The sequence below is a fragment of the Gallus gallus genome, chromosome 4 (assembly GCF_016699485.2).
Source record: "Gallus gallus isolate bGalGal1 chromosome 4, bGalGal1.mat.broiler.GRCg7b, whole genome shotgun sequence".
NCBI classification, from domain to species: domain Eukaryota; kingdom Metazoa; phylum Chordata; class Aves; order Galliformes; family Phasianidae; genus Gallus; species Gallus gallus.
In genome coordinates, this window is record NC_052535.1 from 33,062,580 (window position 1) to 33,080,502 (window position 17,923).

The following is a 17,923-nucleotide window of genomic DNA, read 5'->3' on the forward strand; positions in this document are numbered from 1 at the left end:
TCTTTGAAAAATATAAGCAGTATATTTGTTCACCTTTTCTAAGTTGAACACAAAATGAACTTGTTGTTACTTTGGACCAAAAAAAAAGTTCAAGAGATGTGAAAATACATGGTAGTAGTGTATTAAACAGAACATCATGTATACGTCTTCAAAGACCAAGCAGTAGCTTAGATAGTATTTTAAATTGAGGTTGATATAAAATATTTTCAGTTGGGTCATGTATGCAGTAATTATTTTAGACAAGTTAGTCTTGCAAATGTCCAATTAAGGCCATTCATTCATAGCATTCCATCAGAAAGCAGCTATATTTGGTTAGATGTGAATTTCTGCTATGCACCTAAGTACTGATCCAAATGAATGCTTTATTAATTCATGTGTTGGCTTCTATTCTGGTTGTTTTTGTTTTTTTTTTGTTTTTATTTGTTTGCTTTCTGTTTGTTGTTTTTAATGTCATAAGGTTAGTGCTCTCAGTCTTTCTTTAAATTCACTCACGTGAAATCTAAATTTTAGGGATGTAGTTTCTCATGCAGCCACCAGACTCTGAATGCTGGCACTTTAAGAGAAATACCAAAATGTTAGAAGACACAGAACTACTAATTTTGTAGAAAAACTGCAAAGTAAATAATTACGGAGTGTGCGGTCTCTGAGACAGCAGGATGGCACCTGGTATTTTCAGTTGATACTGAAAGCTGTTGATTCACTGCTGTTGATAGAAGCAGAAATAAACCAAGACAAGATCATTCTGTGTGATTACTTGGAAGGTTCAAGGCTATCTGTAACCTGCCACAATCAATCAGGTGTTTGTTTTTTAGGAATGAGCTAATTATATGTATAAAAAATAGACTTTGGCCTCCAGAAGCTTTAAAAAAAGAATAAAAATGAAGTATCCAGTACCTATCCGTAGAGCAAGCGGTGCAGGATTAGAGAACTGCTGTGCAATTAATCAAGCTGGTGATTATACCAGGCTGAAAACTCAGGGGACCAAATTTACTAGGCCCCAGGAAAGTAATTTGCATGATCTGTCCTGGTATTAGTGAGGTGAATTCAACAAGATGTATGATAGTGGTGGTAACCAGTGTTTTCTTTTTGTCATTTGTCCTGCTTGTACAGAAAGGTCTTTAGTGGTACTGGACTGGGTCAGAACAGAACTAAACTTCTGTGGTTCTTTGCTGCTGGCGCAGAAGTCTGTATGTTGCTGTTCTAAATCCTTCTGAAGAGGGCTCATTCAGCATAGACATGACAGGAAATATTGACGCTTCTGGACTTCTGTGATTTTCTTTCAAGCCTACCTCGAGAGAGAGAGTGAATAAATGTCACTGTCCCTTTCTGCTTAAAAGTACATGGGTGCTCATACAGACTACAGTACGTACGTGTCTGTTTACAGCTGAGGCTTATGTACTTGAATTCTCAACATTACTTTTTCTGTTTTGAAGCTTAAACCATTATGTATCTTGAGAGCTGGTTTCAGGCAGATCTGAATATCGGGCTGTATCATCCCCAACACATAGATACAAAATTAATCCAAACTGTTTTACAACTCTCATGCTGACACCTATTTGAACACAGCAAAAGCCTAGCTTTCCCCACATGGCATGAAGTCACTAATGTGAGGGAGAGGACAGGCAAGGCCAGGAGAGAGCATGTTGGGAAAGATGATTGGAACTTGTGAGCAAGTAAGTTCAATTGCTTTATTACTAGTTTCATAAGTGTCACCTAGAAACAGTCCAAGCAGAAGAGATTTTGTTTTCACGGCTCTGGTTGGCTTAGCTTTCTCAGCTCTGCATCCTAGAGAAGACCCCCTGTTCTAACTTATTGGGTGGCTAAGGAGGCCACAAAGATGTCTCATGTGAGGCTTTTGTTGAGTTCATGTGCATCTCATGCATGACTTTTTTTAGTACCATTGACCCAGGCTTCCTAGTTGTGAATGTTTTAATGTTTTTTATCAAACTACTTGTGAATTAAAAAAAAAAACTCTCAGTATTGGTATCCTCTAGACAATTCTTACAGTTGGATAATAGTAATATAGATCTCCAACTCACATTTTACAGCATTTCTACACTACTTTTTTTCAGTGCAGTTATAGTAGGTCTGGGTTCAGGTTAATATTGTTCCCTTTTGCATCATTGCTTGGTTCTGTATGTGAGGAAATAACTACGAGAAGCAGTGTTCCATGGTATACCTCTGACCTCTGTTTTGGTGCAAATATTCTGAGAACTCCTGACTCTTGATACAAACACACCAGTTTTTGGTATAATTAGTCTTAGTTGAAGCAAGAAAGAATGGAGTTAGGGGAAGCTGAGGACAGGAAAAACAACAACAAACCCTCTGTGGTCTGAATTGCTGTGACAGTAGTATTAGAGATGCAAACTAAATGTGTTGGGAGTGTAGTGGGAAAGGAATGTTTCAAAAAATATATATATTAGACCTTCAGGGTGTTACAGGTAGAGAAGAACATTCAGATGGTGCAGTCTTTAAGCTGATTGTCTGAAAGTTGGTGTGAAATAGTTGAAGAAGTGGTAAGATTTTGACTGGTTGTTATTAAAACTAAGCTCACTATTAAAATAAAGCATTCAGCATTTGGACAAGTGTTTGTAATGAATGACTTCAAAAAAAAAAAAACCTGGTTAAATTCCACTGCATCAAAATGTAACTTAAAACCAACCTGACATGCTTTGATGTTCAAGTCAAACTGTTTTTTAATAGTCCTGTATGTCAGTGAAGTGTTGAAATGGCTGAATGTTTTCTTACTTTAATCAGTGACACCAAAAATAATTGTGGTGGTATCAAAGCTTGGTTTAAATCCAGCCTTGCTGTAATGAGAACAGTGTCATTATGGCCATAGGAAGCTGAAGTAGTCTAGATGGATTTCCTGTTCAGACAGTCTATCCACTGGGTAGAGGATGTACTGAATGGGATGCACCTACTCTAGTAGTAAATGGATGAGTGTCAGGTCTGATATCTTATGGCTGGAGCAACATCCTGCTGGACTACTAATCTGGCATAGCACTTAATACAAATGTAACTAGTTGTTTGGATGTATAGACTCAAAACTGTTTTAACCTTCAATTTCAGAGTTTATTCACACTTCATAAATATACCATTAGTAGAAGTTAGTATGGTCATAGTGCTTCTTATCTCATGTCACTGTACTAGTATTTTACTAATTAATCTTTATTTCATTAGTAATGTGTCTTAAGTATAGGCAAACGCTCCAGGCTGGATTCATCCACCATGTAATTGGTGGTACAACAATTCAATTGCAGGAAAAAATGCTAAGGTATTAAAATGCAGGGGGGTTGGAACATGATTTACTTATTAGTACAACTTGGAACCAACCAAACAGTGGATGATAACTTATTCAACGTTTGATTAGAAGTAGAGGAGAATTGTAGTCACAGGGTGATGTGGTTTACCAAGATGTGTGTATGTGGGCTGTTAGGGAAGTCCCTTAAGGACGAGGAAAAGAGTGCTCTATTTACTCCTCCCCTCTTACACGAGAGGGAAGTAAATGGCCTCTAAATCTCATCCAGTCAGAACGTAGTCACCAAATGGTCTGAATTAGGGAAAAAGAGGCATGAGTACATGTCCTGTTCTGTCACCTCTGCTGCCAGATCTTGGGAGCAGATAACTGTTTGTGTATTTGCTGTTCTCTCTGCCTGTATACTAGAAGTCAGTGCTGTCTCTCTCATGCAGCAGAGAATGAAGCATGTCTATGTTTGGCATGTTAGTACAAACTGTAGAAGAGTCTAGATGTGCTCTGATGTGATGGACTGTGAGAAGGGCTGCCTGGAATACGTTTAAGGTTTTGCTGCTCTGCCTTCATGCTCTTGTACATTTGCTCCAGTGGTGGAACAAGGTATTCGCTTATTCTGTGCCTTGATAGAGCTGTGCAAAACTACTGGCGTGCTATTCCTTTGAGTCATAAACAATGTTCATAACAAACAGTAATTTAACTTCAGAAGAGCAGATAAATTTCCAGACCCTTATGGCTGTGTCAGTGCTGAATTTCTCAATTGCACAAATAGTCTTATAAGATTTCATATTAATGGAGCTATTCAGTCAACCGGACATACAAATCTTAGATACTAAACAAAATAAGTAAAAGCTTATTAAGAGACAAAACAACTTGCTGTAAGCATAAGAGGTAATCTAACTATAATATTAATTAACTTACTTTGTCCCGTATAGTTGCACTAAATTGAGTTACGCTCATACCTATTGGAGCCTGTAGGCATCTCAGCCGTTGTCAGTTCTTATTGGAAGGTAAATAAGGTAATGACGCTAAGAGGTCTTAAGTGGTCAATCAGCAGTGGTGCAACAGCTATTTTTGTAGAGAAGGAAAAAAAAGACCAGAGTGCAGTGCTTTTAATAATTTTATTACTAGCTTACTTGCCCCACTTGCTGGGAGCTTATTAATGTTACTGTGCTACCCATTAATAATTGTTTTCATTATTTCCCTTTTATCTACCACTTCCTTGTTCCACTAATATTACAATTGCTGCAGCATTTTTGCTTCATTGTTTTCTGAATTTCCTTATTTTTTTCTTTTTGGCTCTTAAATACAAGTAGTGTATGCATGTATGTGTCAGGTGTAAGATGATATATACGTCCTACTAGAATGTACATATCCTTTAAAACTTTCTGGATAGAAGTGAAGCACGCTATGCTGTACAGCTTGACAGCTTTGTATTGCTTCTCAGCCACAGTAATGCATATATTTGATTTAACAAGATTCTCAAGTCTTTAGTAGGTCTCAAGTCTTGCAGTGGCTAGTACTTCGTAAGTTACTACTTTATTCCTTTAAAAAAAAAAAACAGATTTTCTATATATATTGATATATGTATATACACATTTCTTTTTTTCTGTCAGGATTTTTCCTTTTAATATTAGGCATTGTTTTTTCAGTTCTCATACTTGATAGTTTTGCAACAGCTTTCAGTGAGTGAATGAATGCCTGGGCTGTCATACGTCAGAAAGTAAAGATGGGCTAGAATGGTTAACAGGTGATAAAGAACACTGAAAAGAAAGACAGTATGCAAAGAATCAGGAAGTACTCTTCAATCACAAGAAGTTGTCTGTGTTGTTCCCGGCAGGAGCAGCAGTCTAACCTGTTCTCAAGGACCACCATCAGTAGAGATTTCCTGTCTCTGACAACTTATTTCAGTCATTCGTTGTCTGTACTAATAGAGGACTTCTAATACTTACCATCAGTCTATTTTTGCTGTCATTTAGGAACGTTCAGTTTATGAATACGAATAGTACATGTTTCCTTGACTTACCACTATACTAAAACAAACTGTTGATTTCATGTCTGTAATCCTGTGGAACGACCAGATTCTTCCAACAGAGCTGATGTTAGGCAAGCCGTTCTCCACTCTGTATTTCAGCAATCAGTTATTCCTGCTGGAGTGTATGAGTTTGTGATACTAACACTTTGCAATTGCTACTAGGAGTTGTGTTGTTTTTGTTAAATGGGTGGATAATTCTGAGAAAAGAAGTTTCTAGTTCTTTTGCTGTAAGAGAATATGATTGCAATTCAGAAAAGTTTTGTTTAAATAATAGTAACTGGAAAAAATTAGGTGGTCCCCTTTTGTAGGGGATTTTTTTGAATGTGGTGCTATTGTAGCCTACTTGACTTAGCAGTTACACATAAAGATTTTGGTGTGTGTTTTTTTTTCCTTCCATGAGTGTAAGAGGGGATTGTTTTGAAAACACTGTTTCTGTTTTGCAATGATGTTGCAGATGGATGTGATGATCACCTCTAGAGCAGTGGCTTATCCTTGAAGTTCTGTAACTGTGTTAGAATTTTGGAAGCCTGTAAAACTTTTGATTTATTTTTTTTACCTCTTCTGTTATTTCATTTTCATCATGCTAAATTTTAACATTGAAATCAGAGTGCAGCTTTGAACATCAGAATTTGAATGTTCAGGGAGAAACTATCCTTTGTATGGAAAACAGCAGTAAAACAAAAATGACCAGGGCAAAGGATTCCAGTGGTCTGGAGTTTGTGCAGGAAAGATTGCTCTGTCCATGTGGCTGGGGCACTTGAACTGCATATAATAGATAATTCACCAGACTTCATCTGTCCAAAGTTCCTGAGAAATATTTATGGCACAGCCTGGTAAACATGCTTGACTAGATGGTAAACAAGTGACCTAGCAGGTCATAACATAGACTTTGTGCAGAGCATCAACTTGGGAAAGAAGAGCAACTCTTTGATTCACTTAGCAGGAAAATAAACAAAAACAGCAAGGAAAAATAACACACACACAAAAAAATCCCACTCTAACAACACAAATTCAAGTGGGAAGGCTGCAGTTGTGCCAGCTGTGGTAAGAGTCTGGGAACTGCCCAAAACAGAAGAGGTTTTCTCCCTCCTAATTGAAGTGGGTATTTCCGTCAGCATCCCTGGTTTCTATAAAGCTTGTAATTTCGAGGCCTTTTTGGGCACCAATGTATTTGTTATTCTTTCACCATCCAGCTGATCTGTAAATCAGAGGTGCTGGTGCAGGACTATGAGACAATGGTGTGGGTTGATAACATTTATTTTTGTGATCCTATGGATTTGGTTTGTGAAGAAGAACTATATAGCAGTTGTGAAATTGAGTGACTGATTTGCATGCATTATCATATAATTGCCTCAATAAAGATAGAGGTTAGATGCAGTAAATTGTTGTAGTGATGGTTTTTAAAGTGCCATCTGTGGCCTGATACTTCTGGGCCTTTAAGAGTTGATATTGTTCGGAAATCTGTTTTGTGCCATACAGGTGGTTCATTTTGCGTGTGCCTGCTAATCAGCAGTAGTCTATGTTGGTGGGGGATTCCTCTTCAATGAAGGAAGATTGTATCATTGTTTTTCGAGCAGCATTGCTTCCCGCAGGCTATAATATGGTGTTTTATTTTGGTTGTAAATTTCCCACAAGACCAAGTTTCCTGAAAAGGGCGAATGATAAACTGAATGCTCATTATTGGGCTTCATGTACTTGAACACAACACAGCAATCTGATGTAATTGATTCAATTCCACTAAGTAGCATGTGATGTTGCTATTTCAGAGGCACTTAACAAGGAAAATAGTGGGAAGAAAACCTCCCTGCTGTCATGTCCTTATTTTGTGACCTTCAAAGCTGACCAATACATTGTCTTCAATTAAAAACAAACAAAAAAAGTCCCACGCTTAATCCTGTAAGAATAAATCCTGGAATCCCTGAGGGCATCAGTCAGAGATGATGTAAAGAAATCCACATCTGTTTATCTTTTACTACTCAGCTCCTTCTGTTAGCTTTTCCTTTACTAGGCAAAAAAAAAAAAAAAAAAACAACCCAAAGAAACAAAAAAAAAACCCAGCAGAAAACTGATTGCCTGTTCTTTGTCACTTTTACTAGCAAGACACTATAGGCTGGTTGCAGAATAAGGGGACAAATAAATTACTGTTCTATTCCAGGGAATTTGAAAGCAATCTTAGCACTTCACTGATTATCTTTAAAGGGGGCTTGAGTTGTGCAATCAGTAGTTGTTCTTGCTGCTATGGTGAGAAATATCAATAAGAAATATATGCTATACCATCAGCTAAACTTTCCAGGACCTCAAATTAGCAGGTGGCCCTGTAGGAAGCCTACCAGTAGGAAGATAGAGAATACATCATATGGAAAGCAAATTTTAAATGTTAACTTTGCTGCACTGCTGTGCAGTGGCAGAACTTACTTTGTCCATGTAAAATAATGTGCTGCAGTGCCAGGCAGAACAGTGTAGCTAGAAGATGTAAGCACAGTGTGGCCAGATCAGAACTTGTGCATAATGCATGTTGTTTTGATGTGGCATGTGGCAGTATTGTTCCTGTAGATCTTAGATCGTTATATCTTGTAATATTGGTGTTTGGTATCACTTTCATTCAGCAGACCAGTACTTTCTTTTATTCATTTCCCACCTATGCACTTAATAATTTGTATTACCAATAATAAAAATGTATCACTATTAAATATGAGATGGAATTTTTTTGCAATACATGAAAGATGAGTATTGATGTGAACTTTGAAGAGATTTCTTTCCGTTTTGAGTAGGTTTTCTCAAAAACCTCTAGAGAACACAAAAAAGCTTGCGTAGTATTTGCCTATAGCCTATCATTGACCTACTGCAAATTGTACTTGTAAGGTACTTCCATTAACACTAGTTATATTTCATGTTTTATATTGTTGGTCAGTTACAGCTTGGTTATTGAATGAAACAGTTCAGTGATGAGTGATTCCTAACAAATGTGCATCTAAGTTCAAGGCAAAGTCTAAAGATGAATTGTATCTTAATGTTTATAGAAATTTTATCTTCCATTCTCGGCAGGTAGGAACAATGATGAGGTGAAAGTTTTTGTATGAAAACTATTAGCTAAAGTTTCCTCTAAATATCTTTCTGCAGATTGGAAGTTTTATTTTCTTTGTTTTTCCTGCAATAAATGCCTCAAGGTGTATAAATAGATAAATTCATACTGGGTCCAGAGAGGACCATAAATTCTAAGATCTATGGAAGGATAGATTTTAGTAGAAGGAACTTGCTCACCTGTGTAGTCCAAACCCCACTGTTGTGCCTTTCTTTCAGCTGCAAAAGCTAACTACATATCGCTTCCTGATAAAATACTTCAGCTTCCATTTCATTTCTGCCCTCAACTTGCTTTTATATGTTTATGCTAAAGCTTGACTCATTTGTTTTGGAAATACTGTGCTGTTAAAAGGGTTGGATGATGCTGAGGGCCATGACAAAAACTGGCAGAAAGAAATTGGAGTTGGGGGGGGAGAGGGAACAACAGGGTGAAATGTTTTACTAGCATCTTTGTTACAGACAGCTTCCACTTGCTGTAGAATAGTAAATGGGAAATAGTGTTAAATCCTACAGTAGTAAGCAGTAAATGCTGAAGTTTCTGCATCATATAATGATTTCTTTATCCTTAAGAATTTCTTTATTCTTAAGAAACATTTTTTTAATCTTATTTCAAGTGGTTTTTGCAATGCTTCATTTCATGTCTTTTGCTATAGACTTGAGCCAAAACTCTTTCAAGTTAACAAGAAGATAATTTTTCACCTTTACATCAATGGGCATAGGGGCCAATACTCTCTCAGTGGAGTTATTATTATTACATTTGACTAATAATACAATGGACATTCAAGTATATGGGAATTTAAATAGATTCTGGAAAGAAAAAAAGTCTCTTGTACACAACAGCAAACAAACTTGGATTTTTTTCTCTTGCTTTTATTTATTAAAATGATATTTGGGTGTGATTTGTACCATTGCTGATAATGCAGATACTTATTAAGCAACACTTAATCCAGACAGGTGCTGAAGTTGTTTTATGTCAAGCTTAGCTTGATCCTTACTTCACCTGTGTAAGTATTTTTACCGGTTTATAGTTCTCACTGAATAAAAGCATGTGTGGGAAGGAGAAGCAGAAGACTTTAAAAAAAAAAAAATGCAAGTCCCTTTTTCAGACTGATACTGACACGTTCAGGAGTAACCAATGTGAAATAAGCTATTGGTGATAGTGTTTACAATAGATGAGTTGGGTCATTCACCATCACTGCAGCTGGCATGTGGAATAGTCATGAAAAGAATAGAAAATGGAATTCCTCTACTTCTATAGGTAAACTGCTTTAATGCAGTGTGCAGTTATGCTCTAGCTGTGTGTATAAACACATCTTACACAGTTCTTAATCTCTCCCTCTCCCAGATTCAGTGACAATTACAGTGGAACTACTGTTTTGCAGATGCACAGGGTATATGGTTTGTAAGACTTTGAATGCTGGGCTCTTTGCTGTTTTTTGTCAGCAATCCACAGAGCTTGAGGAAAACAGCAATTCTCTCTAGGGATGGTACAATCCAGGGACTGCAGTGGGACCGTATCCATTACATGTGTTGTAGGACTGCTTATGCACACTGCGCACTTAGAGCGTATTTATAGTCCCTGCAGGTTCCCATTCTAAGCCACAGTGTAACGCCTGCACAAACTATTGTGTGGTGCTTTGGAGAATAAAGTAAGCTCAGCTTGCTTGTCTGAATGAGAAATTGATATTTTATAATTACTTAGGACTTTCTTATGCAGTGTAATGGATTGGTTTTACCAGACCCTCTGAATTAAACAAAGGCAATGTTTTAAACAAGTAAATTTTAAGATTAGTTTATCTAGACCATTTTGAAATTGCAGTGGGCAGTATCAGCAAACCTGCCAAATCTTTAGTTGGACCAGCTGCCTAGATGGATGAAGTTTGTTCTGACTGCTGTATCAGTTTGAGGGAAAGTGCTGATCTTTGTTTCTTTGTTTGGTCCAGAAAAGGAACCTGTTTGAAAAGTTGCTTTGTTTTACCAGGAGGCAAGTTGGAGCTGAGAGATGCTACAGTTTATGCCTCTTGTAGAATTTCATGACAGTACGGAAGCAGTTATGTTGCTCCTGAGCTGTCAGTAGCTCAGTCTTCTGCTTTGATTAGATCCATGACTAAAAAATATGACCATAATCCACTGACAGACTTGAAGAAAGCCATAATAAGACTGATAACACTGTGTCAGTTAAGAGGCTATTATATTTACTGCCTTACTACGGTAGACTAAAAATCCATTCAAACTTACCACTAGTATAAGTAAAGCCTTTAAAAAAAAAAAATGCTGTCTGCTCTAGTCTTAATAATACTTATTATGCTGACAGGAGAAAGAATTAAGATATGCACCTATTTACATGAGAGTTCTAGATGTTGACAGTTTTACTGCAGGCATATAGAGTAGCTACAAATAGAGGGCCTTGGGTCTTTTTCTTTGAGTGTAAGCTTATGAATCTGGGCTAGAAGCAAGAACAGAGTGAAGAGAGCAGCTTTGAAACACTGTAAAATGACAGCTCAGACATGCAAAGTTCCTTTAGTGGCAACTTCACACAATACTAGATACCTGGAGAGGAAGACATACTCTCTACTTCAGTCTCTACTCCCCTTTTCTGTTGTTACCTACAGAGTTTTCAGGGTAAATCAGGGCAAGGTTTTGTAGACCTTTTGCAGGTGGAGTTTCTACTATTTTTTTTGTTAATTTCATGGTATTTCAGTTGGAGATATTTTGCCTTGTTATTTAGATTCAGTGAGACAAAATTTAGCGTTGACCAGAAGGCTCGTGACTTTAGCAGTCTACACTTTGGACACAAAAGGTGGCCTGGGGAATGTGTTCCTTTGCTGCCATGAATTAGGCAGCTCTAAAACACAGGTTTGCAATGTGCTTTTCATGATATCCTATTGGAACCTCTGAAGTCAAAGTGTGGTCATCACAGCTTGTTATACCATCTGCTGTTCCCCAAAATGCTGTTATCTTCCTACTCTTTCTAGCATCCCTTTCAATGAAGTACAGAGGAGTGTAGCTCTTGTAACTGCTCCTTGTAAGTCATACTTTAGGCCCATGTCTATCTTGGTGGCAGTCTGTTCTTAACAGTTGTCCCTCAGCCCCACCTGCTTTCAGCATATCTAATTGTTCTTCCAGCCTGTGCTGCTTTATCTTCCATAACTCCTACTTGCAACCAGCATTTCTTCCCTTTTCCATCTAGCCATTACTTTGATCATAGAAAGCAGTCAGACTGACTAAGCATGACTTACTAACTTATGCTCAGAGCCGTCTTTTTTCTGATTACCTTCTTGTTTTGTGCATGTTTCAAAATGGATTCAAAAAGGATGACTGCCATTAGTTTATAGGAGGCAGTGTGTTCATCCTTCTTGACTTTCTTAGAGGCTTTCTTTGAGCCTCACCTCTGTGCCTGGGAAGGTCATGGAGTAGAACCTCGTAGAAGCTATGTTAAGGCACATGTGAGATAGAGGTGATTTGAGACAGCCAGCGTGGCTTCACCAAGAGCAGATCTTGCCTGACCAATACGGTGACCTTCTGTGATGTGATGGCTTTGGTGGATGGGGGAAGGGTGATTTATGTCATCTACCTGGACTTGTGCAAATCCTTTGACATGGTCCCTCACCACATACTTCGCTCCAAGTTGAAGAGGTATGTGTTTGAAGGATGGACTGTTCGATGGATTAGGAATTGGCTGGCTGGATGCAGCCAAAGGGTTGTGATTAATGTTTCTGTGTCAGGGTGGAGGCCAGTCACAAACAGTGTCCTTCAGGGATTGGATTTGGGACTGGTGCTCTTCAACATCTTTAACAATGATATAGATGATGGTATTGAGTGTACCCTCAGCAAGTTTGCAAATGACACCAAGCTGAGAAGTGCAGTTGATACATTGGAGGGAAGGGAAACCATCCAGAGGGACCTGGACAGGCTGGAGAACTGGGCCCATGAAAATCTAATGAGGTTCAGTAAGGCCAAGTGCAGGGTGCTGCACTTGGGTCAGGGCAATCCCAGGTATTTATACAAACTGGGGGAAGATCTTGAGAGCAGCCCTGCGGAGAGGGACTTAAGGATGAGAAGCTGGACACGAGCCAGCAGTGTGTGCTTGCAGCCCAGAAGGCCAACTGTGTTCTGGGCTGCATTCAAAAAAAAAAAAAAAAAAAAGGGGGGGGGGTAGCTAGCAGGGAGAGCGAGGTGGTTGTTCCCCTCTACTCGGCTCTTGTGAGGCCCCATCTGGAGTACTGTGTGCAGGCCTGGGACCCCCACTACAGGAAGGATGTGGAGCTCTTAGAGTGGGTCCAGAGGAGGGCCACTAAGATGATCAGAGGGCTGGAGCACCTCTCCAGTGAGGAAGGGTTGAGGGAAGTGAGCTTGTTCAGCTTGGAGAAGAGAAGGTGCCAGGCAGACCTCATTGCAGCCTTCCAGTACTTGAAGGGAGCATATAAACAGGAAGGGGAACGGCTGTCTACAAGGCTAGGTAGTGATAGGACAAGGGGGAATGGTTTTAAATTGAGATGGGGAGGTTTAGGTTAGATATTAGGAGGAAGTTTTTCACAGAGTATGGTGACACACTGGAACAGGTTGCCCAAGGAGGTTGTGGATGCCCCATCCCTGGAGGCATTCAAGGCCAGGCTGGATGTGACTCTGGGCAGCCTGGTCTAGTGGTTGGTGACCCTGCACATAGCAGAGAGGCTGAAACTAGCTGATTGTTGTGGCCCTTTTCAACCCAGGCCGTTCTATGACCAATGTAAGATTCACCTGGTTCCTAGACATCAATAACCTAAGCAATGTAAGTGTATGGTAATTAAGTATAGATGATAGTAGTGATGTTAGTCTTGGATTGGCTGAAACTTTAAGCCTCTTCAGGCTCTAGGCCCCATCTAGCTTTGGGGATGTGAAAACATCCAGCCTCCGTAAGTACTTTTAACCTGGCATTCCTTCATTGCTGACTGCAGTGTCCTTCTGAGAATATTCTGAGATTATTTTCATTATTCTTGTCTCTTGATGTCTACTTCTTATGTTCATCTATGTGATGAGTATCATCACTGTTTTAGAAGAACTGACAACTGTCAAAAAGACTGAAGTTGTTGGCAGTTTGGTAAAACTTTGAAGTTGTCATTTACTTTAACATAAAAGACAGTTTTCCAGGAGGGTTTAACACAGTTTCTCAACTGTGGGGAAGGAGTGGGCTTGTGAAACTCTTTTTGTGATTATCTTAAAAGTTGAGGAGAAGTGTAAGTCATAGTGGTTGTCTGGTCTTATGTTGATCAAAAGATAGCAAGATATTTCTAGCATTTTCATTCAACCTTGCAGTTTTCTAGAAGAAATGAGAGAAGTGATGACTGATGGTAGTAAATGTAACAGTGAGGTCTTGTAGGGTAAGCACAAACCTATTTCTTTTTACTAGAGAGATCAAACCATAGGAAACTTAGCATAAAACCCAGATAAAGATCTTGAATGTATGAGGGCTGCTTGGAAAGTAGTGCCTCCTATTTTATTACGCTGGTTCACGACATCAGAGGTTGATGTTTGTGGTATGACAGTATAGGTTGAACCTTCCCACCAATGTTCCATTACATTTTTTGCAATGTGACAGATGGCAGCAGAAGAGTGGTCTGCCAAACTGGTGCCTGGCATGGAAATGCGTTTGAAGCCAAGGTGTGTTACTGAATTCCTCCATGAAGAGAATATTGCACCCACTGCCATTGATCAACACTTGCTGGATGTTTATTAAGAAGATGCAGTGGGTGTGAGCACAGTGAGGTGGTGAGTGGTGTGTTTCAACAGCAGTGCAGCAGTAGCAGCTGTGAAACATTGAGTCACCTTTGTTGACACTTTTTTTTTTACAAGCATGGCATGCAGGCTCTCAGTCATTACTGGTGAAAATGCCTAATGAATGGTGGTAACTGTTGAAAAATAGCTTTGTAGCTGAGAATTTGCTCTAACAAATAGTCTTATTGTACTCTTTCTATCTGTTGTACTTTCTATGGGAGTAAATAGGAGGCATTACTTTCAGAGTGACCTATCTGGGAAGCTGGCAAGTGATGCTGTCTTTTCCCTTTTGTTATTCTTTATTAATGTCTTAGGAAACACAGTTGAAATATTGACAAGCCATGTGTGTTATCTATGGTCCTTGGTTTGGTGAGATTCCTGTGTTTTTTTTCCTCTGGGGTGGTTGCTAGGTTCTCTAGTTAGCCAAGATTTCAGTCTGTTACTTGAAGTTTGACTTTCTCTGTTTGAGCAATGTCACTTCTTTCCTTGACTCTATCAACTATCTCCATCTACCCTGTCACATTACATGTAAGATGTTTGTCTCTTGTTTTCAAAGTTCTCTCACTTGTTGCATCTCTGGCAATATTTTAATTTTTATTCCCACCTTTCGTTCCTCATCACTGTCACCTCACTTAAGCTTTTAATGCTTCCCTTTTGTGCTATGATTGATCTGATGTGCAGGCCCCAGGCTGCAAATTGTCCTCCTTCTAAACCCTTCTGAAACATTGCTGCTAACAGAAGCTTACCAATAGGTAAGCTGTGTTGCAGCAGCTGTACTGCACTGAAATAACTGTTCTTCATACTGTCCGTTATTATCCCTTTTTTTTCCTCTCTTGTCTTTTACTTAAGTGGTAATTGTGTTTTGTGGTTGCATGGGTGTTTTTCCCACCTTTTCTTCATCTTTGTCTTTGTTTTTACAGTGCTTAACAGGATGGCTTGAGTTGTGCAGATACCATAGCAACATGAACAATGAGAGGGGTGATATTTATGGCTTTCTTTTCCATCCTCTAAGACTCTTGTTTGCATACTGTTTGCAGGCCTCCCAAAGACTGGAGGCTGCAAGAAGAGAAGCTAATGCTATTTGGTGCTCTATAGTGGGGCTTTTTGTGTGGGTTTTTTCTTTGTTTTTCTCCTCTCACTTAATCATCTAGCTGTAAACTCATGGTTGTAGCAGAGAAGAATAAGTACATAACTTTCCTCCCTAGTCTCACTAGGAACTTTGCTAAAACCTTGTCTTCAAATGAGGCAAATTGTTGGAAAGACTTAGTGCACGCTTTTCACAAGTCATGCGCAGAAGGAAACAATCATGCATGTCACTTACATTCCATCCACTTCTGGGCTTTTATTTGTGGGGCTGTGTATTAACATTCCTGCTTCTGCATAAACCTAAATACCAGAAACAGCTAGTCAGTGTGACTGCTACCCTGAAGTCCAGCATTCTGTATCACAATCTGCAGACAAGGGGAAGCACAAGTGAGTGTTGCAGACGCAGATGTGCCACTGAGTGGATCCCCTTGAAATGGAGCACTTCTGGAAAGCATATTCCTCAAGTGCTGATTAGTCTCATGCTCTTCTTGAATCTCAGCACGTTAGATACATGTTTATCAGATATTTCAGTTTCATGGCCATGCATGATGAAAGTGCAAATCTATTTGTAGAGCCTTCTTAAATTTTGAATTGGTTTCTATTCCCTCATACTGTTCTTTAAAGGGGAGCATTTATGAATAGATGATAGATTTTTCTCAAAGCCTGGGATCATTCAAGTCTTATGCTAAGTAGTTCTTATTTTTAGCTGGATAGATTGCTGGTGGAGAAAGCAGACTCTTAATATTCTCTCAGTATTCTTCCACCTCTACTGTGTATGTTGGCTGCTGCTTTAGATTCTGAATCCTCTGAAGCCCTGATGGAATCCCTGAAAATCGTCCCCTGGACTATGGGTGTGATTGTGATTCAAATGAGCTAATGGTAGTAATAAGATGACTTGATATATTCTGACTATATGTTATCCAGCAGACAATAGCTTGATATGTTTCCTGCATTTTGACCTTTCTCTGTGGGAATTGAATGTTTCAGTGGTTGTGGGATGCATTTTACTATCAGTCTATGCGAGCAGTATTTCATATGCTGTATCAAAGCATAATATGAACAAATTGTGACGTTGTCACTTGTGCAGTTTGCAGGCTTTGTGCTATTAGGAGTGCTTTTTCCCTCTCCCCTTTCTCCACTCTTTTCCCACCCCCAAGTATTTTCCTCTGTACATCTGAGCAGGAGTGCCTTCTCTGACTCTTGGTCAATCTTTTGGATCCAAGCACTGAAATAAACTTCTAGGTTGGTTTTTTTTTTTTGAGTGAAAACTTACCTGGATCTTTTGTAGTCAGTGTAGAGTCTATAACCTTCGGTGAATGTATTCATGTATTGAAATAAGCATTAAATATTAACAATGAAATACAAATAAAATTCAAATGTGAATCTTATTTTTGGCTGGAATGCACCATGTCATTATTAATTTCTAGATTTAATATTTAGCTAGCCAGTGTTGTGTAGTTTTTTTAAGCAGCTGTGAAATACTGTATATTAGCTCCAAGAAATGTGTACTGCTGTCATCATAACTCTTCTCTGTTTTAAGATTCTGGTTTGTTCTTCAGACCACCTGGCTGTGTTTGTGCTCTTGGAATGGCTTTTCTTTGAGCTTTGCATTATTGTAGTCGCAGAACCTCCCTGCATCCTAGCACTCTTGACTCTGCCGTTAGCTACATCTTGTGAAAGCAATAGAAATGTCTTTACCTGTCCTTAAATTCTCTGAAATCAAAAGTCCAAACTGACTTGTCTTATGTTTTAACTGCACTAGACTATTCAACAAACAGGCTCGGAAGGAGGTCTTACAAACAAAACACAGCCTAAAAGAATAAGATGATTAATTCTTTCCACTTCCCAATAATATGCCTACCACAGTAGATGCTCTGACTTTGTTCTTGAAAGCATACCCTAGATGTTTCTGCCTTCCTTTTTTTTGTTGCTTTTGGAGACAAATGTTGTCAGACATTACTGAAGTTCAGCATTTCCTGTAAATTAATTAAACTTGTTTATTTAGTATTTTCCAGAGGGGTTTGCTTTCGAAGGATATTTGCATGTCATTCTATCCCTCTGGATTTATGTTGGATTTTTATCTTATATGTATAAGCTAAGTTGAAAATATGTGAGATGATGGTTTGCAGTTTGGCCTATAGAGATTTAATTGTAGAATTAGAAAGTACTGTAAATGCAGCTCTGTGCCAATTTGTTACTTTATTTTCTCTGCCAGTATACTTGCAGAGTACATGGATAACTGATCTTTTGTATTCTTATTGCCTTTTAATAAAGCACTGAGTGGGAGAGATAGAATGCCATAGTTCTGATGTTAGCCTGATGGTGTTATACTGGGGGAAGATTGTCTCTTCATTTATAGTTTTTATTTACTGGTGAGTAAATAGACACACTCACTACTAGCCCAGGACACAGAGTATAGAAAAACTTCTGAAATGTGTTTCTGCTGCATTAACTTGGCTGCCTTGGTGATAGTCTGCCTGTGGATAACATCATCAACTTATGCTACGTGCCACAAGTTGCATGTAGCTTGTATGGGGTTTCATGCAGGCAAGTCAAAACTTATTGGCATTTTTTCAGCTGTATCTGCAGTGCTCTTGTAAAATGGTTACGTTACTTCAGTGTTTGGTGAATGGTGTATGCTACTGCAAATTGGAATGGCATTCCATACATGTGCAGCAGCAGCTGGAGCATGCCACTCAGCTTTACAGAGGTAA

General features: G+C 38.8%; 1 long non-coding RNA gene across 2 annotated transcripts in view; it reads left to right on the top strand.

Moving 5' to 3' along the window:
- The window catches only part of LOC107051776, a 202,190-nt gene that overhangs the window by 8,590 nt on the left and 175,677 nt on the right, over positions 1 to 17,923 (top strand). The window lies entirely within an intron of this gene.